At 38.0% G+C, this 26,824-nt stretch overlaps 1 long non-coding RNA gene across 1 annotated transcript; it reads right to left on the bottom strand.

Annotated features, from left to right (window-relative positions):
* Positions 1-1,939: 1,939 nt before the first annotated feature.
* On the bottom strand, positions 1,940-26,824 carry LOC140210320 (uncharacterized). Its single transcript, XR_011889214.1, has 4 exons — positions 26,723-26,824; positions 7,155-7,195; positions 2,164-2,265; positions 1,940-2,073 (listed from the first exon to the last, which is right to left on the bottom strand). It is a non-coding gene; the product is annotated as an uncharacterized lncRNA (long non-coding RNA).

Raw genomic sequence — 26,824 nt, 5'->3', positions numbered from 1 at the left:
CATGGAGAAACTATAACCTTGAAATTCTCCTGTGTGAGGAATATCAAGAATTGGGTGGCATGGTAGCTTAGTGGTTAGCACAACCTTTTACAGTACCCAGCCACCCAGGATCATTTCCCTCCTTGCAGAGTTTGAACGTTCTCCCCATGACCACGTGGGTTATCTCGGGATGCTCCAAATTCCTCCCACAGCCCATGGTAGGTTAATTGGTTATTTTAAATTGTCCAATGATTAGGTTAGGTTTAATCTAGAGTTACTGGGTGGCACAACTGAATGGGCCAGAAGGACCTATTCAATGCTATGTCTCCACAAGTAAATAAATAAGTCAATCAATTGATTAAATAATATGCACTCAGTGGCCACTTTATAAGGTACACCTGCACACCAGCTCGTTAATACAAATATCTAACCAGCCAATCATCTGGCAGCAAATCAATGCATAAAGGCATGCAGACACGGTCAAAAGGTTCAGTTGTTGTTCAGACCAAACATCAAAATGGGGAAGAAGTGTGAACTAAGTGACCTTGTCTATGGAATGGTTGGTGGTACCAGATGGGGTGGTTTGAGTATCTCAGAAGCTGGAGAACCCCGGCATTTTCACACACAACAGTTTCTAGAATTTACAAAGAATGGGCAGAAACACCTTGTTAAAGAAGGAGATCAGAGGAGAATGGCCAGACTGGGTTAAGTTGACAGGAAGGTGACAGTAACTCAGATAACTACATGTAATAACAGTGGTGTGCAGAAAAGCATCTCTGAACATATAACAGGCTGAGCCATGAAGTGGATGAGCTGGATGTTCTTTGTTTTTCACACCATTTAGTCTGAAAAACAACTGAACCTCTTGACCATGTTCACATGCTTTTATGCATTGAGTTGCTGATACATGATTGGTTGATTAGATATTTGCATTAATGAGCAGATGCATTGGTGTATCTAATAAAGTAGCCAGTGCATGCAGTCTGAGGTTTCAAATGACATCCATGTTTGGCTTGGAGTTCTCTCCCGTATTTGATGAAATTATTTAAACTTTATGAGTTGAATACAACCTTCACTCACTATGAATTTCTCTTACAGTGACAGAGTGATACAGGCCCAAGTGGTAGAAACAAAAACAAACCAATCACAAAGGAGCTAGTTGGTCTAAATACATGATAGCATTTTGCGTTCTAAGTAATATCTTTTCAGTCTGATTTAAGAGATAAATGAAGCAATGGGTTTCAGCTACTTTTAGCAACAAGTTTATTAACTACTTGTCACATAATCTCGAAATTTTCATTTCATTTCAAATTTTCATTTCATTTTCAACCTTGAACCTATACAATACAGTTTACTTTGTATTCCAATGCAGAATTAAGCAACAAAAGTTAAAATTTAAATGGCCCAATAATGAAGATGTATAATGCTTAATAATCTAAACGTAGGTGTTTATACATTAATGTAACTTGCTGCAAATTTCATGATCAAAATTTTTGAAAAATTATTAGCCATGAAACTGTGCTTTAGCGGCTTAGTAAATATTTTGTACTGGTGTTTTTTTAAGAAAAAATATTTTCACATAAATCAAATATTTTTACTTCTCCAATATGATGGAACATACATTGGAATAGAATTCCAGTCTCAAAAATAAATTAAAAACTAAAATAAAATATGACAACAATTAATTGTAGCCCATTAAGTAAATTTATTAATTATGAATAAACTAAATAAACACAATTTTCCAGTGTAGTTATATAGTAGCAATGATTATGTTAATACAAACATCTGCAACAGATGTTATTTAATTTCTTATCTCCAAATTGATATTTGATTTTACATAGCACAAATATTACAGCAAGATCACTTGATAGAGATAAAACTGTTTTAATTGTGTCAACTTGAACACGCATTCACAACAAATTTATTTGCCTCCATGTAAAAAAGGGCTTTAATTCCATGTGGTTACATTCCTATGGCTTTACCAGAAGATCCTTTGCAAACCTTAAGCCTCCACTTTTTAGGTTTCTTGTCAGTCCTTGTTTGTGTGTAATTTTTCATTGATTCTATCATATTTCTGTGTTCTGCTGTGAACGTCTGCAAGAAAATTAATCTCAAGGTTAGTATATGGTAGGTAATAAATTTATTCAAACATTTGAACTTGGAATTAACCTTGATCTTACTCACTGTTGTTGCTGTGTCTCTGACTGCTTGTTGCTTTTCCAGTTCCTCTCATGTCTCTCTTTCTAAACAGGCTAGTTGTTGCTGGTCTAAACGTGCCCTTTATATCTACAATGTGATACACAGTATGGACAAGCTTGAATGAAAACACAACAACATGACAGAATGATAGAAAACTACAATACAGCAACAGGCCCTTTGGCCCATCTAGTACATGCCAAACAATTAATCTGCCTAGTCCCATCAACTGGCACCTGAACAATAGCCTACCATAGCCCTCCGACACATGTACCGATCCAAATTTCTCTTAAATGTTGAAATCGAACCCACATCCACCCCTTGTGCTGGTAGCTCATTCCTCTCTCTCACCACATTCTGAGTAAAGAAGCTCCCCCTCATGGTCCTGTTAAACAGTTCACCTTTCACCCTTAACTCATGACCTCTAGCTGTGGTCTTACCCAATCTCAGTGGAAAAAGCCTGCTTGCATTTAACCTATTGATACCCCTGATAATTTTGTATACCTCTATCAAATCTCCCCCTCAATTTTCTACATCCTAACCTATTCAACCTTTCCCTATATCTCAGGTCCTTAAGTCCTGGCAATATCCTTGAAAAATTTCTCTGCAGCCTTTAAATCTTAAATAAGTAAATCTTAAACCTTAAATCAATCTTAAATTAAAATCTTAATCCAACATGTCTTTCCTGTAGGTAGGTGATCAAAACTGGACACACTACTCCAAATTAGGCCTCCCCAACCTCTTATAAAATTTCAACATAATATCCCAACTCCAATACTCCATACATTGATTTCTGAAGGCCAATGTTCCAAAAGCATTTTTACAATCCTATCTATTGGTGATGCCACTTTCGCTTTCACTATGGACCTGTATTCCCAGATCCGTCTGATCTACCACACTCCTCTGTCTACCATGGATGGTGCAACCTCACACTTGTCTGCATTAAATTTCATCTGCAAATTTTCAGCCCATTTTTCCAGCTGGTCCAGATCCCACCACAAGCTCTGATAGTCTTCTTCACTATCCACCACATTCCCGAATCTTGGTGTCATCTGCAAATTTGTTGACCCAGTTAATTACATTGTCATCCAGACTAAATTTCCCTCGGGATTAATAAAGTATATCTATCTATCTATCTATCTATTATTGATTAGACATAACCTACCATGCACAAAGCTATGTTGATTACCCTTAATCAGTCCATGTCTATCCAAATGCTTATATATTCAGTCCCTTAGAATACCTTCCATTAACTTCTTCACTACTAATGTCAGACTCACCAGCCTGTAATTTTCTGGACTATTCTCAGAGCCTTTCTTAAACAGCAGAACAATATTAGTTTCCTCCAATCCTCCAGCACCTCACCTGTCGCTACAGATGTTTTGAATGTCTCTGCCAGAGTCCCTGCAGTTTCTGTAGTTACCTCCCACAGGGTCTGAAGAAACACTTTGTCAGGCCCTGGGGATTTATCTCCCCTAATTTGCCTCAAGGCAGCAAACGCCTCCTTCTTTATAATCTGTATAGAGTCCACAATCTCATTGTTGCTTTGCCTCACTTTTACAGACTGTGGCCATCTCCCAAGTAAATAAAGATGCAAAAATCCATTTAAGATTTCTCCCATCTCTTTAAGGTCCACTCATAGATTACAACTCTGATCCTCCAGAGGAAGGATTTTGTCCCCTGCTCTTTTTTGGCTCTGAATACATCTGTAGAAGCCCTTAGGATTCTCCTTCACCTTGTCTGCCTTCTTTTAGTCCTCTTGACTTCCTTCTCTTGCATTTCTTATACTCCTCAAGGAACTCATTTGTTCCTGCTGTCTATGTTTGCTAAGCACTTCCTTCTTTTCCATAACCAGAGCTTCAATATCTCTTGAAAATAAAAGTTCCCTAAACATGTTATCCTTGCCTTTTATTCTGAAAGGAACATACTGTACTCTCAACATTTTGCTTTGGAAGGCCTTCACCTACCGAATACGCCTTTGCCAAAAAGCTACCTGTCCCAATCCACACTTGCCAGATCCTTTCTAATACCATCAAAATTGGCTTTTCCCCGATTTAGAAGCTCAACCCAAGGACTAGGTATATCCTTTTCCATAATTACCTTGAAACTAATAGCATTAGAGTATTCCCCTGCACAAACTTCTGTCACCTGCCCTGTCTCATTCCTTAACAGAAGGTTTAATATCTCACTCTCCCTATTTGGGACTTCTATGTACTGATTAAGGAAATTTTTCTGAACACATCTGACAAACTCTTTCCCATCCAGCCCTTTTACTGGTTGGGAGTTCCATCCAATATGCAGAAATTTAAAATCACCTACCATCATTAACTTATGTTTCTTACAGGAGTCTGCGATCCCTCTATAAATTAATTCTTCCAAATCCCGCAAACTGTTAAATGGTCTGTATTTTAGCCATACCTTTCTTATTACTCAGTTGTACCCATAATTTCTCACTAGATAAATTCTCCAGTCTGTCTTGACTGAGCACTGCCATAACATTTTCCCTGACTAATAACACAGCACCCCCCCCCTTTAATCTCACCCACGCTGTTGTCTAAAACAACGGAACCCCAGAATATTGACCTGCCATCCTGCTCCTCCTGCTACCAAGTTTCACAGATGGCTACAATATCGTAATTCCATGTGTTGATCTATGCCCTGAGCTTATCTGCTTTTGCTACAATACTTCTTGCATTGAAATATATGCTCAGGGTATTAGTTGCACCATGCTGAACCTTTTGATTCCTGACTTTGTCTGAAATCTCAACAGCATCTGTCTACACAACCTCTCCATTATCTGTTCTGGCATTCTGGTTCCTATCCCAATGCAACTCTAGTTTGAACCTCCCTGTACTAGCAACTCTTCCCGCTAGGATATTAGTCCCCCTCCAGGTCAGGTGCAAACCATCCCTTCTGTATGCACTTTAAATGTCTCTGCTAGAGCCCCTGCAATTCCTGCACTTACCTCCCACAGGATCAGCCCAATGATCCAAAAATCTGAAGCCCTCCTTGCTGCAGCAGCTCCTTAGTCGCATATTAAGCAGTATGATCTTCCTGTCTCTGGACTCAGTAGCATGTGGCATAGGTAGCAATCCTGAGATCACAATCCTGGATGTCCTGTCATTTAACTTTGCATCTAACTCCCTGAAGTCACTTTGCAGGACCTTTTCACCACTCCTACCCATGTCATTGGTACCTACATGGACCTTTGGCTGCTCATCCTCTCTCTTAAAAATGCTGTGGACATGTCCCTGACCTTGGCACCCAGGAGGCATCTTACCATCTGGGAATCTTGTTCTTGCCCTCAGCGCCTTATTTTTGTCCCCTAACTAATGAATCCCCTATCACTGCAACACACATCTTCTTCCCCCTTCTCTTCTGAGCAACAGACCCAAACACAGTGCTAGAGATCTGACCTCTTCTTGGTCATCTTCCCCCAACAGTATCCAAAGTGATATCCAGTTGTTGAAGGAAATGACCACAGGGGTACTTTGCGCTGACTACCTATCCACTTTCCCTTTCCTGATGGTCACCCAGTTACCTGTGTCCTGCAACTTGGGGGTAACTTTCTCTCTGTATGCCCTGTCCATCAACCTCTCAGCCTCCCGAATGATCCAGACTGGTCTAAGAACACTGAGGTTGTCTACAAGAAGGGTCAGAGCCGTCTCTATTTCCTGAGGAGACTGAGGTCCTTTAACATCTGCCGGATGATGCTGTGGATGTTCTACGAGTCTGTGGTGGCCAGTGCTATCATGTTTGCTGTTGTGTGCTGGGGTAGCAGGCTGAGTGTAGCAGACACCAACAGAATCAACAAACTCATCCAAAAGGCCAGTGATGTTGTGGGGATGGAACTGGACTCTCTGACGGTGGTGTCTGAAAAGAGGATGCTGTCTAAGTTGCATGCCACCTTGGTCAATGTCTCCCATCCACTACATAATGTACTGGGTGGGCACAGGAGTACATTCAGCCAGAGACTCATTCCACCGAGATGCAGCACAGAGCGTCATAGGAAGTCATTCCTGCCTGTGGCCATCAAACTTTACAACTCCTCCCTTGGAGAGTCAGACACCCTGAGCCGATAGGCTGGTCCTGGACTTATTTCATAATTTACTGGCATAATTTACATTTTACTATTTAACTATTTATTACTATTTTTCTATTACTATTCTATTACCATTTATTATTTCCATGACTATTACTATTTACTATTTACTAATAGTAGTATTACTATTACTATTTCTATTACTATTTATTATTTATGGTGCAACTGTAATGAAAACCAATTTCCTCCGGGATCAATAAAGTATGACTATGACTATGACTATTTCCAGCTTCAACTCCTTAACACAGACCGTTAGAAGCTGTAGCTGGATGCACTTCTTGCAGGTGTAGTCGTCAGGGACACTTGAGGTCTCCCTGCCTTCCCACATCCCACAAGAGGAACATTTCACTGTCCTGCCTGGCATCCCCACTGCTCTAAATGTGCAATAAGAAAGAAAGAATAAAGAAAGAAAAAGAATCTACCTACAGCTTATACCTCTCCTCACAGAAGCCTCAATGAGCCAAAGCCTCAACTCCCCACTCCAATGCTGGCTCACTCATAAAATGGTCGCTCCCTTGAAACCTAACTTCTTTTTATTGGATCTTGCTAAGTGCCTAATTATGTGCAATCCAATGTCTCCTCAGGAACTGAGGTACACATAGTGTGCTGAGGTCCCCGTTCGCTTCTGTTAAATTCTCTAAATTCCCTCTCCCTCTACTCAATCAAGTGTCTCCTCAGGAACTGTGGCATGTAAAATGTGCTGACTGCCCTGCTCATTTATTTTTAACTCTCTTTCCCGCTATGTAGTCCAATATTTCCTCAGGAACTCTGGTGCGCAAAGTAGACCAACTGCCTCCCACCCCCTGTTTCTTTCAAACTCTCTCTCCTACACAGTCCAATGTCTCTTTATATTGAAAAAGGAGGGAGCATCTCATACCAACACATAATGCGAGAGGAACTCAACCAGCCAGGCAGTATCTATGGAAAAGAATAAACAGTCAACGTTTTTGGCTGAGACCCTTCATCAGGACTGTAAAAAAAAGATGAGAAGTTAGAAGGTGGCTGGTTGGAGTCTTGGATTTGCATGAACTTATTTGCTTATAGTCTTGTTTCAGCTTAATTAAACATAGCTTCAGTGAAGGGCGCTTTAGATAGAAATAGTAAGTTCCAACTGAATTGGGGATTTTTTGATGAACGATATGATCATTATTCTTTAAATGATAATAGAAGGAAATAGCTTTTCTTTGATTAAAATCGAATAATAACCAAAATGTGTAAATATCCCTTCACCTACAATCTTTTGTAATATTTTACACTGTGGTCGATCTTCAATTCTGATTTATGTACTACACTTGGTCTATGAATCATTTCATAAAGTTAATTAAATTAAAAATATATATATCAAAGCCACCAATTCACAATATGTAATTTAAATTTAAAACAATAATAATCTGAAGTCACCTAGATGCCTTGAAAATTAAAAACATTCAGCCATGTTCCAACAGAGAATGCTTCATATACTGTAAATGAGAATGTAAGGGGATAGTTTAGTTTGGTAGATGACAACCGAATAAGTGATTGAATCACAACAAGATTGCATATGATTAAAGGTACATTTAATGTATAAATCACTTCAGTTTCATGAAATGGACACATAAGCTTACAGGAAAAGCAAGCCAGAAAATTGTGCTCCTGATTCCATTATGAGATTATATTTCAGCGGTAAAGTGAAAAAGCACATTGCAGTTGGAGGATTTACTATACATTGATCAACAATTAAATGGCCTGCTATTCCAAAGGCTTAAGATTAATGCAGTGCTCAGGTATTCCTGCACTTTTGGAGACACCATCTTTGGATGGGATGTTTCCCATTATGATGGAAGAAAGAAGAAATATCGGGATACTTTGATCAATGTTTATCCCTCCAGAAACATTATGATATTAGCTCATCATGATCATATTGCTGTATGCAAATTGGATGCCATTTTCCAATTCTGGCAGCTGCAAATGGGTATGCACTTTTTTTTAATTTCTGTTAATTTTTTCTTCCATCCAAATGATGTTGTTCTATTATGCTGCATAAAATGGCCTCTTATTGGGCTGAATGGCTGTTTCTGTGTTAGAGTTTTGAAACTGCAACAAGTGAATTCTTGATCAAAAGATTTCACAGCTACATCAACCTAAGCTTCCCTAATGCTCACATTTCCAATAGTTCACCAAGTGAAAGTATTAATTTTCACTTCACTAAATCAGATCCCTTGAATTTCCACTTATTCCTCTCTGTTTCATCAGTCCAGCTGCAACCCAGGAAGAGGTAGCTAATGAATACAGTACAAAATACTGGAGAAATTTTAAACATGTGAGTCACACCCTATAGAATTTGCACATGTACTTTCTACATTCTTTCAGAATGGCTCAAGTTTTAATGTCCCTGAAACCAAGTATAAAACAACTAATGCGTTGGTTCATAAATATCATTCAATTTGTTCCATATTCTTAGGGATATTGGATCTGGGAGGCAATTTAAGAGCTTATTTGCATATCTGGGTTGAGGGGTGGATGTACATCTCTACCAAGGGAGATGTTAGGTGCTTCTTCCCTCTGCTAGCCTGCAGGTCACCTTTGGGCAAGGTGTAGCGCCGGCTTAGCACTACTCCCCCCCCCCCCACCCCGATCGGGGTCATGTGAAGCCATACGAGCAGGTGGTTGATGGCCGTTTGAGCAGCTGATGCATATCACAGATCCTGGTTATGTGACCACTGATGCCAGGCAGACAATCTCCGAAAAGTATTGATAATGGCTAGGGTCACCTGCCTTGTAAAGACACTGCCCAGAATAAGGTAATGTCAAACCACTTCTATATAAAAAAAATTGCCAAGAGCAATCATGGACAAAAATTAGTTTATTATCAAAGTATACAACTCTGAAATTCTCCAGTTCTCTGGGTAGTCATGAAACCAGGAAAGAAAAGAAAGGCAGCGCAATCATCAATCCCCAAATCCCACCTCCCCACAAAATAAATGAACAAAAATGGAACAGACACATTGATTCCCCCCAAATCCCTCCTCCACCACACAAAGAAACGAACAAAATGGATCAGGCACCTCAATCCCTAGATCAGACACATCAACCCCCCCAAGTCCCTCCTCCCATACAACAAAACAAACAGAACAGATCAGGCACATTGGCCACCAAATCCCTCTTATCGCACAAAAAAACAAACAAAACAGATCGGATACTTCAACCCACAATTCCCCCTTCCCACACAAAAAAAAACAAGCTCAGGCGAAAAAAAAGAAGAACATAAATACTGTAAGACTGAAAAAAAGAGTCTATAGTCCAAAGTCCACGTCCAAAATGCAGGAAAAACTGGGCAATACGCTCTGGGCACAGTGACATGCTCTCCCCTCTCTGGTATAGAGCAACTGACCAAAGGCAAGCAGCTGGCGCTTACCCTCTGCACTCATTTCGATGCTCCAATCTCCCTCGTCACTCGGTGCTCAGTGGAAACTGTAGTCAGGAAAATGGAGCCGAACATTGGCTTGCACCTTATCTTGCAGCCTTCTTGCCACAAGGTTCGCTCACCAGAATTCTCTCAGAGACTGAAGAGCACTGGAACACCCAAATGATTTCCAAACTTCCACATTCGCCTTGATGATTCAATTGCCCTCATTGCTTTAGTTGGCGAACAATCCAATCTATAAAATGGAGCCAAACATCAGCTCGCACCCCGCTCCATCTAGCATGTCTTCCAGCCACAAGGTTCTGACAAGGTTCTTCTCTGCCTCCCAGAATCTTCACAGAGACTGCAGAGTGCTGAAAGCTCTCCAAACAGCAAAGCACCAGCTCCAGCAGTTCCAGAATCAATCTCAAACTTATTGTCACTAACATATGTTGTGAAATTTGTCACCTTGAGGCGGCAGTACAGTGCAAAAATTACTGGATAGACAGCCTTATTAAATACAAATATTTTGGACCATAAACCAACTTTATGCAGCGTAAGTAAAACCTCTCCAGATTTCCACATTTCTCATATGTCAATTGAGCTATTTTTTAAAAATGACATAACAGCAAAACAAAAACCACATCCTACTGTAGTGACTAACTGTATCGTTCATAGATTTTGTGTTTGTCATTGCGCAAATTAATTTTAGCAGAATCTTAACAAACAAATTTACTCCAGCAATAACAAAGGCATTTTAAGTTCAAATTAAAATATGACTTTAGACTATGAGGTTAAATATAACATTCCTTGTGCTACTTTGAATAGGATCAATTAACATAGCAAAGACTGGTAATCAAACCTGGCACCTTCGTGGTCTCAGTTATTTACTGTCTGAATTAGCTGAACCATCAATCTGTGTATAGTTATAATAGTTCAAGTCGCTCTCCTTTCATTGTTATTCTGGTAAAGTTTCTAATTTAAGCACAGTGCTTAAATGGAAAATCATTAAACATATTGTTGGGAATCCAACAAAAATCATAATGCAGTATACACTTCCACTAAAAATTGTAGAGGCCAGGTGGATGTTAAATTTGGCAGTATCTAGAGAATTTTCCTAATTTTATTTAGAACGTGCTTGATTCCATTTCTACTGTTAGAATAATAAAGTGAGCAGACGTGCACAGTTAAATAATTTGTAATTTTCATCTCCCATGCCCCCCATTTCCTGGTACTTAAGCTTTGTTTTTACTAGGACATAAAAGATTGGTCTACTGTCTGTTTCTATTGAGTTAAATCTAATTCTATTCTATTGGAAAATGATGAGAGCATTTTTATGGGAGTCAGATGTTAATTCTGCAGATCTTTGGACAAAGTGTACTGCTTTTAGAATCTGCCACATAACTTTCAATTCTTCAGTTGATTCGCAGGTCTTTATCACCACAGAAAACAATGGACCCAGTTTACGTTTTGTATTCATCCTCTGGGGGATCTCTTGCCTTTTGATATCCTATGGGGTTAATCACACTTAAGGTCTTCCCACCCTTGGCAGCCCAGTCGGGCAAATGAGTCTATGAGTAGCCATGACGGTTCAGAAGCCAGAAACTGAGGTTCACCCCCCTTGTGTTGTGCTTTTGACCTCTTAATAGACGTTTGACAATCAGAGATACTTATAAATGGTTGAAATTTAAATAATGAATAAAATTTATTCAAAATTAATTACCAAGAGAAACTAAATAGATTGGGCCTACATTGCTTAAAGTTTAAAATAAGTCACCTTACTTAAATTTATGAGATTGTAAGGGGGCCGAGATGCTGGAATGTTTACACTAGCGTGAGAGTCTTAAACAAGAGAGCTACCGACAAGATAAAGGGTTGGGCATTTAATACAGAGCTCCATATCAATTTTTTGCAGGAGTTAATAAATCTCTGGAATTTTGTGCCTCAGCAGGTGGAGAAAGCTTGATCATTAGAAGTATTTAAAATGGAGGAGAATAAATATTTGATGAATTAAGAAACAGAGGGGTATGATGAACTGATCAAGTTTATTCACAGTGCATTACAAATATGAGAAACATAAGTTAACATAAACTTGAATTAACATAAATTAAACATAATGTATGGCAAACATAATGACGTTTTTGCAGGCTGAGAGAGACAAAAAAATTATATAATGTGAGGTAGTGACCTAGAACTAGGAAGACATAGCCTCAAGATTTGGGGGAGGGGGAACTACTTTTCCCAGAAAGTGGAGAGTATGTGGAATTCCCTGCCCAATGAAGCAGTGGAGGCTACCTCAGTAAATAATTTAAGAGAAGGTTGGATAGATTTTTGCATAGTACTAGAATTAAGGTTTATGGGAAAAAGCAGGTAGGTGGAGGTGAGTCCATGGCCAGATCAGCCATGATCTTATTGAACGGCCAAGCAGGCTCGACAGGCCAGGTGGTCCACTCCAACTTCTATTTCTTATGTTTTTATGTTAGTGTTAAGGTTATTTTTCTGATCAATTCAAGATCCTGATGGCAGTGGGGAACAAGGTATTGTTGAACCTTTTGAAATGACACTGAAGAGGAGTTGAGGCCAGCATAGATTAGTCATGATCAGATTGAATGGCCGGACAGGTTTGAAAGACTTGATGAACTACCCCTGCTCCTGTTTATTTCTGTTCTTTTATGGGAAAGTTAACTCTGACTAAATGATTATGGGTAACTTGAGGTAATTTCTAAAGTAAGTACTTGTTCAGCGCAGCATTATGGGCTGTAGGGCCTGTATTGTGCTGTAGGTTTTCTATGTTTCTATGATTTAAAATATAATAACATGATTCCAAAATATGTTATCCTATAAATTAATTAAGAAACATTAGTAACAATATTAAGACGTATCTGGTTTTCAAGTAGGTGACTCCGTCCCAAAGAATGGGGAAGTGTTTGACAGGCCAACCATAAAGCTGAGGGACCAGATACAAAATGCACACAGGTCCTGAGCTCCGCACATTAATGCTGCGCTCCTAGACTCTGGGCTAAGTGCAGAAGTGGGGGGTCAGACTTACTCTCAATTAGTTTAGCAATCCACTTTCTGCATAGACTCATGAGGAGCACCTTTCTAGTGATTCTCTTACCAAGCAAAGGACAGGTGCATTCCGACACACTATGCTTTATAACTTTAGACTTCTTTGGATGCTTTATACTTTTGATGAATGCACATAAAACCTTTCATGTCTGCTCAGGGAACATAAAGAAGAATTTCTTGATTATAATATAAAAGTAAGTCTTTCACACTTCTCTTCGTAATAATATCTTCTCAAACAACATTGCCAAGTATGATTCACTGATCATTACCTCAAAGTTGCATCTGCACATATTACCTACCTTTTTAGTAGCTATAGGGAAAAGCAAAGTCCTTCAAAACTGGAGAACCCTGTAACACCCTGGGAATGTGAGCCACAGTTCATCTCCTCTACACACAGGCACAGCTTAAACATATGTTAATGCTTTTGTAATATCACAACAGTAAGTGACCAAAGTATTTCCCCCATATTTTCTAATCCAATTGGTTTCCAATAACAAGTAATATTACTTATTAAAATCAATGCATACTGAAGATATTATGGTAATTGTTTATGTTAGCAGTGGAAGTATCCAGGCTATTGCTTTGCCTACCTAAACATATGGGATTGTTTGAAAACCTCCCATTCTCCAAGATATCAATTGCAGCTACAATGGAAGTCAGAATAGTAATTTTTACCCTCGTTCATACAATAAATTTACCCTACAGAAGATGAAAATAATGTTTGCACCATATTCATTTTCAGATTCAATAATAAATTAATTATGTGAACAAGTAGTGTAGTAACATCCAAGAGGACCACAAACTTGTCATGGTTTGGAGGATTGAGTACCTCAATGATCCGGAGAGCTATGTCGGCTGGAGTCAGGGCTTTATCCTTTGGCTCTTGGGAGGGTCACTCACCCATGCCAAACAGGTACCATAGGGTAGAGGCCAACCTAAGAGGTTCGGGGGTTCAACTCAGAGGTAACAACCCTGACCGGTCAAACAAAATTGTTACAGAAACACCAGTGAAGAATCCTTCTACATCTGAGTGCAGTGGTATTCCTGAGACTCCACGTGGGACTTGCGTGACTGACAGTAGTGGAAACCAAGCTACTGAAACAATAAAAAAAGCCCTGACAACACACTGGAGGAACTCAGCAGGTCGGGCAGCATCCATGGAAAAGATCGGTTGATGTTTCCGGCTGGAACCCTTCGTCAGGACGGATCTTTTCAATCTTTTCCACGGATGCTGCCCGACGTGCAGAGTTCCTCCAGCGTGTTGTGAGTGTTGCTTTGACCGCAGCATCTGCAGATTATTTTGTGCTTAAAAAAAGCCCCGAACTCCTCCAAAAATGGAGGACCTTCATTGCTGCCCTAAATGCCTGCAGCATAACAGGCAGTTACAAAGTAGGTGTACTAAATTTCCACCTTATTTTATAACGGCCAAGTAGTTCCTCATTTAAACCAAAAGTAAAAGCAAGCAAATAATTCTGCAATTCATTCATCATGAATTTCCAGAGCACTCGTTGTTACTCATGATGCCTTTTGAACTCTTGCATGCTGGATCATAATGTCAAACATTATTGTGAAGTAAACACACTGCAGCATATATGAAATAACTTTTTTTTAAGCTGACAAGCAAGATTTTACAGATGGGTTGCAATTGTTATATTGGGGTTATGTGTGTTTGCTGTGTTATTCATCCTTCATATTATTGTACTATAATTCTACAAATTGGTGAACAGAAGCCTCATAATATCAATTACACCATTCAGAACAAACAGTATCATTTATTCTTAACCCTGATGAAACTAAAAACAAATAATTTACTTCTTTTTCCAACTCTGATTCATCACAAAAAGGCATTGCTTTGTTTTGCAACTCATCTTCAGGAAGAGCACGCTCATTTGTCATCAGTTTGACGGGGAAGAAATAGAGTAATGTTCTTTTTGAAATACCGTCCAATTCTGAATAATTCTCTGACATACAAATTTCAATAAATCACAAAACTTCCATTTTTTTATTCCCTACCAGAACCTCACTCCAATATCTTGGCTTACTGATTTTAATAAAAACTATCATATACCTTGAGCACAAATGCTAATCTAACTTTTGCAATCTTTGATATCCCATATTCAAGTCCTACCTATCCGTAATTATCGGAGCTAGTCAGGTCAACTTAGCTTGTGTGAGATGTGAAGTGTACAGACTGTATGGGAATGTATTAGTTGTTAAACGAATGGGGTTTTTCTGCAATAAAAATTTGAATTTTGCACATTATTGCAGTTCTTTTCATGTAAATTTGAATCAAACAGGGCAGATTATATCACATACCTGTAAATGGGCGAACACCAACCTGAATAATGCAAATACGCTGAAATAAACCCAAGCAATAAATTTAAGTCATATAATGTTCATGATGTTAAGTTGTACCAAGCTGCATATAAACAGTCTATCTTGGAAAACTTGCGGGATTTGTGTATCAAGGTTTCAAATAAATCAATATGTCTCAAATTTTATTGACCTGCTTTAGAGCAAGAATCCGTGCAGATGTCAAGGAATGTCAACTTTACTGAAATGTAAACACTTTTTTTACACAGTTTCTGGGTCAACTATAAAATAAATATGCTGAAAATCTAAGAGAAAGGAAATCTCCAAATTTAATCAGATTCTGGATGCTTGACTATGAGCATGCACCGTTGCAGAAAAAGCGTGAAAATTTTTCGGAAATTGAGTTCTGCTCCATTGAAGTGAGAAGGGGTAATAATATTAATATCAAATCAAAATCGAATGTTTCAGATTTTGGCCAGTTTTTAGATTACATCCTGACGTTAAAAACTATTCATGATATATGAGGCCACTTTGGATAGGCTGTGAGATATCACAAGTGAGATGTCAGGCTGGACACTTCAACCAAAATTATTATTTAATTATACTATAGTACTGAAGTTTTTTTTTAAAAAAAATTATGAACAGAAAACTAAGTTAGCTTCTGAATATTGTCGGATATAATGTCACTCCTACCCCCCCCCCCCAAAAAAATAGAAACTAAATTACTATGTGGCTACAACACTGATATTCCTGGGTACTTTTAGGACATCCGTTAACTATTTGCTTTAAAGCTTATTGATTTCGTTTAAAAACTTGTATCAAAGATCCTGAACTAATCACGGAGCCAAGCAAGTACGTATGAATAAATGTAAATAAATAAAAACAAAATATACCCTTTTTTTTACTTAATATAGACTCTAAAAGAAAATAAACCACTTTTTTTAGAACGAGTCATCGCCAGCCACTGTTTGAGTAGTTAATACTTAATCAAACAGGATCTCTCGTTTATTCTATCGCATGCACGTCATTTTCCGTACTCTTGTAATAATCATTCGTTATCAATAATTCATCGACAGTGAGACTTCAATAATAAATCTCTCTATAATCTTGTGTGCGTCCACCCTCTCCGTGACTTGACTGTGTTTGGTCATAAACCAGAATCCGCATCATCGTCAGGTACTCGGGCGATTATCCCGAGGACAAGAATTTGGTTATTACTGGGAACGGGCATTAACAAGGTTGCGATATACGTTAAAGGTTCAGTCGAGCCACATAACAATGCGCCTTTCGCATTGAATGTCTATTTAATGAGTCCACAAAAAATATCCAGTTAATAATCAGTAAGGAATTTGTACATAAATGTGGTTAAACTATAAGTGCATGCTAACCTGTGGTGCCGTGCATTAAATAACAATTGTTTCGATGAATTTACCCAGGATGGATTGGCGGAGGAAGGGTTTAACAATCCAGCAGTGGTAACAATTGTACATGGTAAACCAATATGAAAGAAACATCAAAGTAACCCCAGAAAGTGCCAGATGCTGTACAGAACAGCTGCATTCGTTAGTGTTGATTGTGTGGCCCAAAAGGTAATTGCATCCATTCTGGTGTGGGCTCTTTTCAGAGACTGGTATTGCATTCAGTTTAATAGATTGATATCTCAATATTAGAAACACACAATGCAAGTTTCAGTTTACAACACATGTGTTTTGAAATATGTCCTATCGGAGAAAAAAATTCGAGTGCGTGGAAAAGTATGTTAAAAAAAAGTTGGCTCAGAATAGTGACTCCCTCCCTATAAACCTTCACGTCCTCCCATACTACTTTTGGAGAAACGTTTAGTTCAACAAATGCAGAAATTGAACGCAAGCCAAATTGCTAGCTGTGTCTGCTGACAGGATTGATCGTGATTAATGGAATGTGTATTTTATGATTGATGCCCTTTTTGAATACAGCATCAATTTATCAAAGCGAGAATTTAGAATAGTTATGTTGAGTTACAAAGATACCACCCATCGAGAAAATGATTGGCTTATTTAGCTTTCAGCAGTATAGGTTTGGAAATAATGAACGTTGTTAGACCCGACGAGCCTTCATTACTGAATAACCGCTCTTTGCTATTTACTCTTTAAAACAAGACACTTCGAGGAAAATAACTTCATGTCACTGAGAAGCAAAGAAAAAGTAAACTTGCACGAAGGGAATTGAAAGTTCAGTGCGGTGCCCGAATAATCCACCAGCCATTAAAAGGTTAAAATTCAGAATCTAGTAACCGTAGGTGTGTGGGAAGTAGAATGCATTTATTAAGATTAGTTTTCTTCAGGTAATCGGGAAAATTGTCACTATTCTCCACAGATAATGAAGAGAATATTTTGCAGATTATATTGCTGAACATGGGGAATCCCATTCAATCTAAGACATAGTCTTTATCAACTAGTTCAGATATCATATCTCAGAACGTCTACCAAGCAATGGCATCCACATTCACCAGCAGTGCCCTATCTGATGTATTTGAGTTGCTTCGATCAATCGACTGGTTAAAAATATGTATGTTGTATCCGTTCAGCACATTTTAATTATTTTTGAGAAAACATGATAGAGATCTCCAAATCGTTGGCGTTCTCACTGTGCAATGTTTTCTATCTTATAAACATCATCAAAAAGATAATGTAACGTTCAGTGAGTTCAATAAGATACCTGCACTATTTACACGCGCAGTCTTTACTGGCAAATCCCATTGCAAATGCTATGTGGCTATTGTAATAAACGTTATTTTTTTCTGGTGTTGGAACTTGCTGAGATTTAGTTTTCATGTTCAGGGGGTTTATTCGGCTTTATTTGAAGGATGTGATATTCCCCAGTTTAATTGCGCTTGTCAGTCACGCGATTAGATTTGAAGACTGTATTAATATCCACCACCAAACTTTGGATGGTTCAGATCTAATGTCACCAAACTCTATAAATACACTGGTAGATAAATAGATAAATAGATCGATAAACAGATAACTAGATAGAGAGATAGAAAAATACCGATAGTAGATAATAACCAAAGTTAATTTGATCTAATTAACAAATTATAACATCTTGACGTAATGACATTTATGAATATAGATACCACGCACTCCAGAATCCAATTGAAAGCGATCAACCTCTGGAAGGAATTCCTCTGTACTATATAAAAGGTATTTTGAGCACGTAGAGGAAACGTTTTCGAGATGACCGAAGTATTTGCTTGTTGATTGGGAAACCCAAGGGTGAGAAGTGGTTGGGAACACCGGGGCTGCTTGTATTCTCCATAACTTATATTATGAGCCCGAACGCAACCTAACCAGGGAAGCCTGAGAAAACGGTAGACTACTATAAACCAAAATCAGTTTACAATAGTCAATCTAATTTATACTCAATACACCGCGTTTCTACGAGAGTTTCACAAGCCGACAATGAAAAATGCAAACTATAGAACTGGCTCGACTTATACAAGTCGGCTGGAAGTACCTGCAAATGCTTTATTGAAACGAAGATGTAACTCTAGGTAATCGCGGCGTCACGTATCACATGCATTGCAGCGAATTAATGTGCGACCATCATAACAAATTGTCACTGTAGTAAGTTTTGGCCACTCATAATAAACTTCCAAACGCTATATAATTTGTGCTATTCAATTTGAATATTAGAAATAAAAGAATACTGTCAATTTACTCTTAGTGTTTGAAGAAGCACTCTTTAGTTTAATGAAAGTACAAAATCATTGTAGTGGATGAGACAACAAGAGAATATCTTTATATGTAATGGCGTGCACAATTCAAAACTGAAAGAACAACCTGGGATCTAAATATTACCGTTTAATTGTACGCTATTGGACGATCAGACAACGTGCACTAAATATCGCTTTCTGGACAGTGCTACCCATTCTTGCGAATTGTATTGGATTGAAAAAGTTTACCTCTGCATGAAAACAAAAAAAAACAGAAGTGGACTGGCATACAATCTCATAATAAGGAAAATGTAAGGTCAGCCGAATAAATTGTTGAGTTTTTAGCTCATTCTGATTAAATCGTTCCATAATTCAGAAACATTCATCAATTCCCCCAATTATTCTGTTTAGACCCCTTCCGAACAATATCTGAGATATCGATGGACGGGATGCATAGACCTATAACTAAGTTACAAGTGTGAGCTTTCCATGAGGAGAGAAAACATGTGATGACGTCAATTGATCCCAAGAAACCACAGCTAATTATTTTCACGGAAGGAAGGCTTTTGATTTAAAAACAAGATCTAATTGCTTAAGATATACAGAATAGAACATTCTGGAAATATTCGAAGGGTCAGGCAGCATGATATTCTGAGTGTTTTCAAAAATAACAACAAACCAGTCTGAAAGTTAATTGAACCCCGAATGATGGATACGCTTAGTGATAATACGCTTCTTTTATAATTGTCCAGGTCTCAATACGTTGCATAATTGTTTCATATCTGAGATCCGCAGTTACTTTTTAATTCCTTCCCCGAATTGAGAAGAATGTCATGCAGAAATATCATGCATGATATTTCCGCATAACATATCATTATGGGTTAATTAAATTAGCATTTCATCTCACATCATCAACCTCCCGCATATTTTAATATTTTGCTCTACTTACCGCTTGTGCCGATGTATCTAGTCATGGTTAGTTACTGCCTGTTACGCCGCTGGCGTTTAGGGCAACAAATATCAAGTTATTAATGTTAGATAATATTTGTTGGATTCTCACGCCTGCCCAAAGATGAGCTTGCCTGGTATTTTCCCATACCTGGGAAAATCGGATTTCAATCAGTACAAACCTGATTTCACACCAGAGAGAGGTGAAAAATTGGCGCATAATTTGCAAATAACAGCATTGATTACACCATAACTGACTATGCCAGGAATATATTCGCTAGTTTGGAATGATCTGTATGTAATAAAACTTGGCCTGCGTGTGGTTATAAATGGATTTTCGGCACTCTATGTTTGACAAGTATTCGTTCTGGATCCATTGAGGGCATTTTTATTTCCTTTCGACAACAGGGATTATTATTGAGAAACTGTCTAAATGAGGTACACAATCTCAACGCTGCAAAGAATACTCTCCTGTAAACTGATTCGTCCATAAAGTGAAAACTCGGATTAAATATCAACATTCGGAAAATTTCGAAATTGCCTCAATTTGTGATTGACTTAATTTAATTTCCATCATTCTGTACTGGTTCTATTTACTGTATGTATAGCACTGTCGTTGTACTAAACGCCCTTCAGTCAATTACCCTATTATGTTACGTTCTTGGCAATTGAATTTTCAGGTGGTTATCACTTTTATCTCACCTATAATATATTCCGTTGATATTAAGGACTTTCAATACAGAATCTAATCTATTCTATTGATGGGCAAATCCAAGGCTACTCATTCCATGCCGAATGCTGATTGATTTGCTGTCCATTTTTTTTTTTGGCCTTTGTTTCCAATTGAAAAATTATATACTTCTACATCAGACTAAAGTGGTCGGCAAAGCACATGAGATATTAGGAAGAGTTTGTCAACGCAGCATGTTTTAAGGAATACTTCAAAGGAAAATAAGATGAAGAGTGGAATTCCAGAGCTTCGGCCCTGGGTTGTTGAAGGCACGATCGTCAGTAGTGGAACGAGTGAAATGAGGATCAGACAAGAGTTCAGAAATCGAGGCATCAGGGGCTGCAAGGAGATACTGGGATAGGTCAAGGAAGTATTTGAAGAGATGCAAATTTGATTTTTATATCAATTAAGAGGTATCAATTAACGATATCGGGGATGCTCGTTCTTCTTTTGGCTTATTTTTATACATTTTTGTGGGATCATTTATTGGAAGACCGATACCCTACTTATTTTATTCAGATTTTGTCCATCGTCATAAGGCAGAGCACAAATTGAGTTTTGAGCAGGCCAAACCACCATCGGTGAAATAGTTACAGATATACATTTGTTTCTAATTATGTTTACTTAACAGTGATAGTCCCTTATCAAATATGTTTACTTAAGGCTGTGTCAGTGCACTTTTCAACCAATGGAGAACCCCGAAGTGAGCCCTCTAGTGCTGCTTCATAGAATGGCGCCCATTTAACACATTCCCATCCCCCTTCAATGCAGGATTACCTAATCAATGTACACAGCACATAGCAACACGATATATAACTACAACACCACTGTTTTACTAATTAATGCTCTGTCAAATGTGTCAGCACGATTTTCGATACAAGACATGAAGCCTATCGAAGCAATTCTTCACCAGTTCATCGAAGCTGGTACAAATGACAATGTGAAACAGGGAGACTGCATTTTGGCATATGATTAAACTGGAATGGGGAAAAAAATCATGCATGAGTGGCCAATAATTCATAAGAAAATAGAAAAGCACTCTTCGTATATTTATGTGAACTATTGGAATACATTGATACTAGTCAAACCTGTTTAGGAGGCAAGTGGTAACTATGCCAGGTTTGCAGTTCAAAATTTAGTTACCACTTAATATCATGATGCTTATTTACGAAAAAAACGCAGATAATAGATCTACATGTTGACGTAACTGTAATTATAATTACATTCAAGCTTCTGATTTGTTTTGGCTGATAATGGTTCAGTCAAACGCATGTTCTTTCACTACGCGTTACTACAGTTGCTTTGAGAATGCTCGTTGCCAATTCCTATATTGTAGGAATTACAGCAGCTAGCGGTTTTGTTCACTACAATACCGCTAGCCCTTAACCATTAAGCAGCCGACACGTTTCTCAGTCTCTATTTTTTACGAACACTTCGTTGTATACTGAACTTCACCTTACTCGTTCTGTTCATCTCCTAATTTGTTGACTTGCCAAAAAAAAGTAGAATCGTCTTGAATTTAGACTGGCAACTCTCCTGAATAACTGAATCTGCTACGTAGAGACCATAAAAAATTGTCATACTTCGCTTAATAGTTGAGAAAATAATCTATGTTACTGCGAGGCATTCTATGATAAAGGTAGTCAAAATATTAGATACGCAATTTATATTTAGGTCATGCATCAAACTATTGGACAAAATTTTCCCCCTCTGTCCCACCGTGTGCAATCAAAAGCCTTGATATATACAGGGTAACACAAATTTGGGTATAATGATTTCAAATGTGAATCTATAATTGAAAAACAATGATATTTAGCACCCAAAAGAAATATAATTAACAATAAATATATTAAAATATTTCGCATTTACAGTTAAAGTTACTTGAGCGTAACAGTAAAGTAATTACCAGACTGCAACCCAGTGAGTCGGCTCACTTGTAACAACTGCTTGACTCGCAGAATCTGAGAAAACGTGTTCAACTGCTACAAATCTGATGTTATGGAATTTGTGCATTTTTTTTTAATGGTTACTTGTGTTGTAGCTGCGACAAACGCAAATGTCGTCCTTCGAATTGTATGCAATTGCTGGATAATTTCATTCCAGATTTGCCATTGCCAGTCATTAGCTCTATAGTCCAATTAATAAATATGGAAGCTAGAACATTAAGAATATTATAGTGTAAAGGAGGCCAGCGAAAAATCAGAGGGCAATACCGTACACATTACACACATACACCGGCATATACCGCTAAAACTTCAAAAGATATCGCCGTGGTTCGGAGCATCTAAAAGGGGGATGATTGAATGTGTCTTAGAGAAAAAAATGTTCATAAGTGCAATTAATTTACATTGTTAACATACATCCGCTTATACGTTGTCTCTATTTATTTATTACCACCAAGGCGTCACGCAATCCCAAATAATTGCCCGTCCTGTAACAAAGTACCCATATAGCTAAAGGGGTTAATACATGATATAGTTACAACTAGTTCCCATGCAGTTTGCATTTCTAATACAAAAACTGAATATGATTATTTGTTGACTGGCGTCCTATTGTTTACTTTAATTCAGACTCGAATTGGACCTTCTGTTTAAAAACCAGCGATGCAAGTATTAAAAATACATCACTAAACAACGGAGGGGGCTATAAATTCCCTCAATTACATCGTTGTCACATATTTCACTGGAATAACGTCATGGAAAATCTGTGTCTTTAGTTGAAGAGCCTGCCGAAATGGGTCGAGATAGGGACGCCACAAAAATAATTGATATCTTCTGGATCAAAAAAGATTTATCTCTTAAAAAAATATTGGGCTCTGTTCAAGTATTGACGTTGAAATTACACCCCTGCTTTTCTAATTGGAGGTTGTGTTAAAAAAAAAAACGCTGGCTTCTCTTCGGAAGTCATGGTTTTGTCCAAGCCTGCATGTTATTGGAGACTGGGATTGGCCTGCTCACAATTGTCATTCAAATCATAAACTGAAGGTGAAGTTGCATATTGCTATCCAGGGCAAAGCATTATTAGCAATACATTCTTACGGGTACACGATGAGACCCGAATTTATTACAAAACACTGTCAACATTGTCATCCAAAATCTGTCCCGTTTATTTTCATCCAGTTCGTTCAGAGGCGCTTTTAATTCCCCTAATGCATGCTTTCATATATACATACATACATACATACATATATATATATATATATAGATAGATAGATAGATGTGTGTGTGTGTGTGTGTGTGTGTGTGTGTGTGTGTGTGTGTGTGTGTGTGCGTGTGTGTGTTTGTGTGTGTGTGTGTATATATATATAGTACGTTTTCGTCGCTCTGGCCAAATTGAGACTTCAGTTTAAACGATAGATATTGATACTATTCTCCGAATGCCTGCCCCTTTCTAACCACTGTACTAAGTATAATAACAACTATAATATACTGTGCCATCAATTTAAATTATGTTAACGCTTCAGTAGGTTTTCCCCCCTGTCAACATAGCTTTAATATTACTTGAACTACAGAAAACATAGTTGTTTAAGTCCACGCCAACGCAAACCTTAATCTCTCTCATCTCATAAAGTCTAGTTAATGGAATATCATGTGCCATCAAGACTTCCATACAGTGTATGAATTCATTTAATCAACCTTCTGGTAACCACAACCTATACTTGCTTAAAAAGTTGTAAGTTCACTGTTTGAGTTGTGCACATTTTTCAACTGCGAATTGCATATCATATTTTTATCTGGACACAGACAAGATTTAAAACGAGTTTTTCTTTCAGTGCTCATCTGAGGGTCATAGGCCCGGAGCAAGTGCTGTCTCCTACTTCATGAGAATCTTTCCTCTCTATATTACTTTGAGTTTTGCATACGTCAGCGGGATATGCAGATAGATAAAACAAAGACTAGGCAAGTCAAAAAATATCTATAGAGCGGAGACAGAGGAGAACCAGATCGTCCCCACATTCTGAGCCATGTTTAGTTGATGGTATTTGCAATTTTTTTCCTCGGGTTGACGAACTGTCACTGTGACAATTAAGAAGACACTATATTACTCTGTCACCACTTTAGGGGAAGGGAGTGATGGATATTTTATTAACAGTTGATGAAACTACTCCTGACATTACCCCCCTCCCCTTGGATTTGGGATTGCCCGTGATTACCCAGAATTTTTATTGGGACGACAGAACATTTTTAAAAACTTTTTTCTCTATTTAAATTGATGAAAGTTGAGGAGAGGGGGCGCCTTGTTGGGAGAGTGGGGGGATCTTGGGGGCGGCTGATGTTAATTAAAGCAGGGGCACACGCGTGCCTTAACTCCTACCGTGGGTGGTCTCGGCTTGCGCTCTCCCTCAGCCCTGAGCGCTGATAAATGCTGAACGCGGGCCTAATCAGGGTCAGTGATTGCGCAGCCTGTTTACAATAACTTAACCCCAAAACTCGTTTACGTGCATTCCCTTTTTATTAATTTGATTTGCATCCCGCATACAATCAACACGACTCTGTCAAATCTGATTTTGATCTTTAAAAATTGCGTATCAATGGGAGGTCAAGTTGTCTCACGAGCATATTTTGAAGGGTATTATTGATAAAGAAGAATGGTCTGATGCTGTTTAAATGAAGTAAGCGTAACATTGCCACTAAAATTAACACAGCCACTAGAATTTTACACATGCAAGCCATAATTTTTGTCTCTTAAAGCTATTTGATTTGCAATCAATAATCTTTTGTTTTAGTAATTTTGCATGTAGTTGGCATCAACAATTGTTCCTAGTTCTTTTTGCCTAAATGCACTTAAAGCTGAATCGTGAACACCAAACTGATCCGTTTTTCCAATAAACAGTATTTTTATTTATCTAATATATGCTATTTTAATTTATCTCAGAAAAGTTATATACAATATCTAATCGCTTACAGTGTCCAACAGAAAAGGACACTGTTTAGTTCCAAAGATACAAAAATAACTTAATTAACTCTATATAAATATTAGAAATGTTGACAGCCATAACGATAGGTTTTTCTTTTGTTCATGCGTGCAGAAATGCTAAATCCACCTTTGGCACTTGATTTATTAAAGCATATAACTACATTATTTTAATTTTGCCTATTCATATTTTAATTCCATAATATCAATGGATTATATATTAGTGATGGCAATAAAACATTCAGAGTTGTTTTAGGACGTGGCATCTAGGTATGCTCCTCAGTTACGGATAAGAAATTACTTATAGTAATTTTCGTAATGAATGTGCTGGCTACGGGCAGGTGGAAAACGTTTGCGAATATTACCAAAGAAATTAAAGACGTGCGTGTAAGGAGGCGCAGGCGTACATTCTATCAAAACAATGAAATTAAATTCTGAAACTATAATGTATCGACAAACTTCTTAACAAAATACCTTTCAATAATCTGCCTTCAGGATTAACAAAAGGATCTGTAAATTGTTTAAGCAAATGCACCTATATTTATAATGTTCCAATTTGTCTTATCCCCTTGAAGCACAGATCTAGTTTTATGAGCTCCGTCCGCTTTTTGATTATTGATGACTTCGGCAAAATCCCTAGCTTCATACTCTTTTTACCACCGGACACAAAGAAAACACGATGCATTTATTGACATTATGGTTTAAGCGTTTTATGTGGTTTTGCAAGAGGCATGGAAAAAGTGTTCGTTACCGTACGCTTAATTTTTTAACGACCTTATTATTGTTATAGAAAAGCTGGGGTTACTGGCGCAAGTTGATTAGCAACAGTATGCTATTGATGGCTGTTGTTTTCTTTAAAAAGTGCTCTACAACGAGCCGCATTATCATGCTATGGTATTACTTTTAATATCTATTCTCTGCCGTCTCCTAACCGTATAATTCAGCATGAGTATATATTTTTGGAACTTAAAGAACATCTCATTTTTTTTACCAATCCTTAACGGTCTTGCTATTTGCAAACTGATTTCAATTGTATTAACATCGAGTCGCTGACACTTAGTTTAATCCTACCTTCACTGCAAAACGATTGCAGAATTCGGCTTTTCCAGGGAATCTCGTCCTTCATAGACATTCGATACACGTACAATTTTAGCAAAAATCCCACGATTCTACCGGAGGAAGTATTTTCAGAGATGCAGGCGCCGTCTGGATTTGCCCTGTGCATTTGCTTTTGTAGTTCATCTTTATAAAACATGGCAACTAACAATAAGAATGGCACTTTCTAAGCCACGACGCCGAATCAAAGCACGGGTTTCTCACACTTGCCTTCTAATCGTCTAAAAAGCTTTCATTTTCACTTGAAAGACTTGCAGAAATATTTGTGATGTCCCTTACCTTGGTTAATGTTTGTGGGGATGCGACACGTTATTGCAAACGATGCCAGGCGCCGAGGCTCCTCGTTCATGTCGCTCTATTTTTCTCTCTCACTTGCAGTGA

Source organism: Mobula birostris, chromosome 15 (genome assembly GCF_030028105.1).
Source record: "Mobula birostris isolate sMobBir1 chromosome 15, sMobBir1.hap1, whole genome shotgun sequence".
NCBI lineage: Eukaryota > Metazoa > Chordata > Chondrichthyes > Myliobatiformes > Myliobatidae > Mobula > Mobula birostris.
This window is presented reverse-complemented; position numbering and strand designations above follow the sequence as displayed.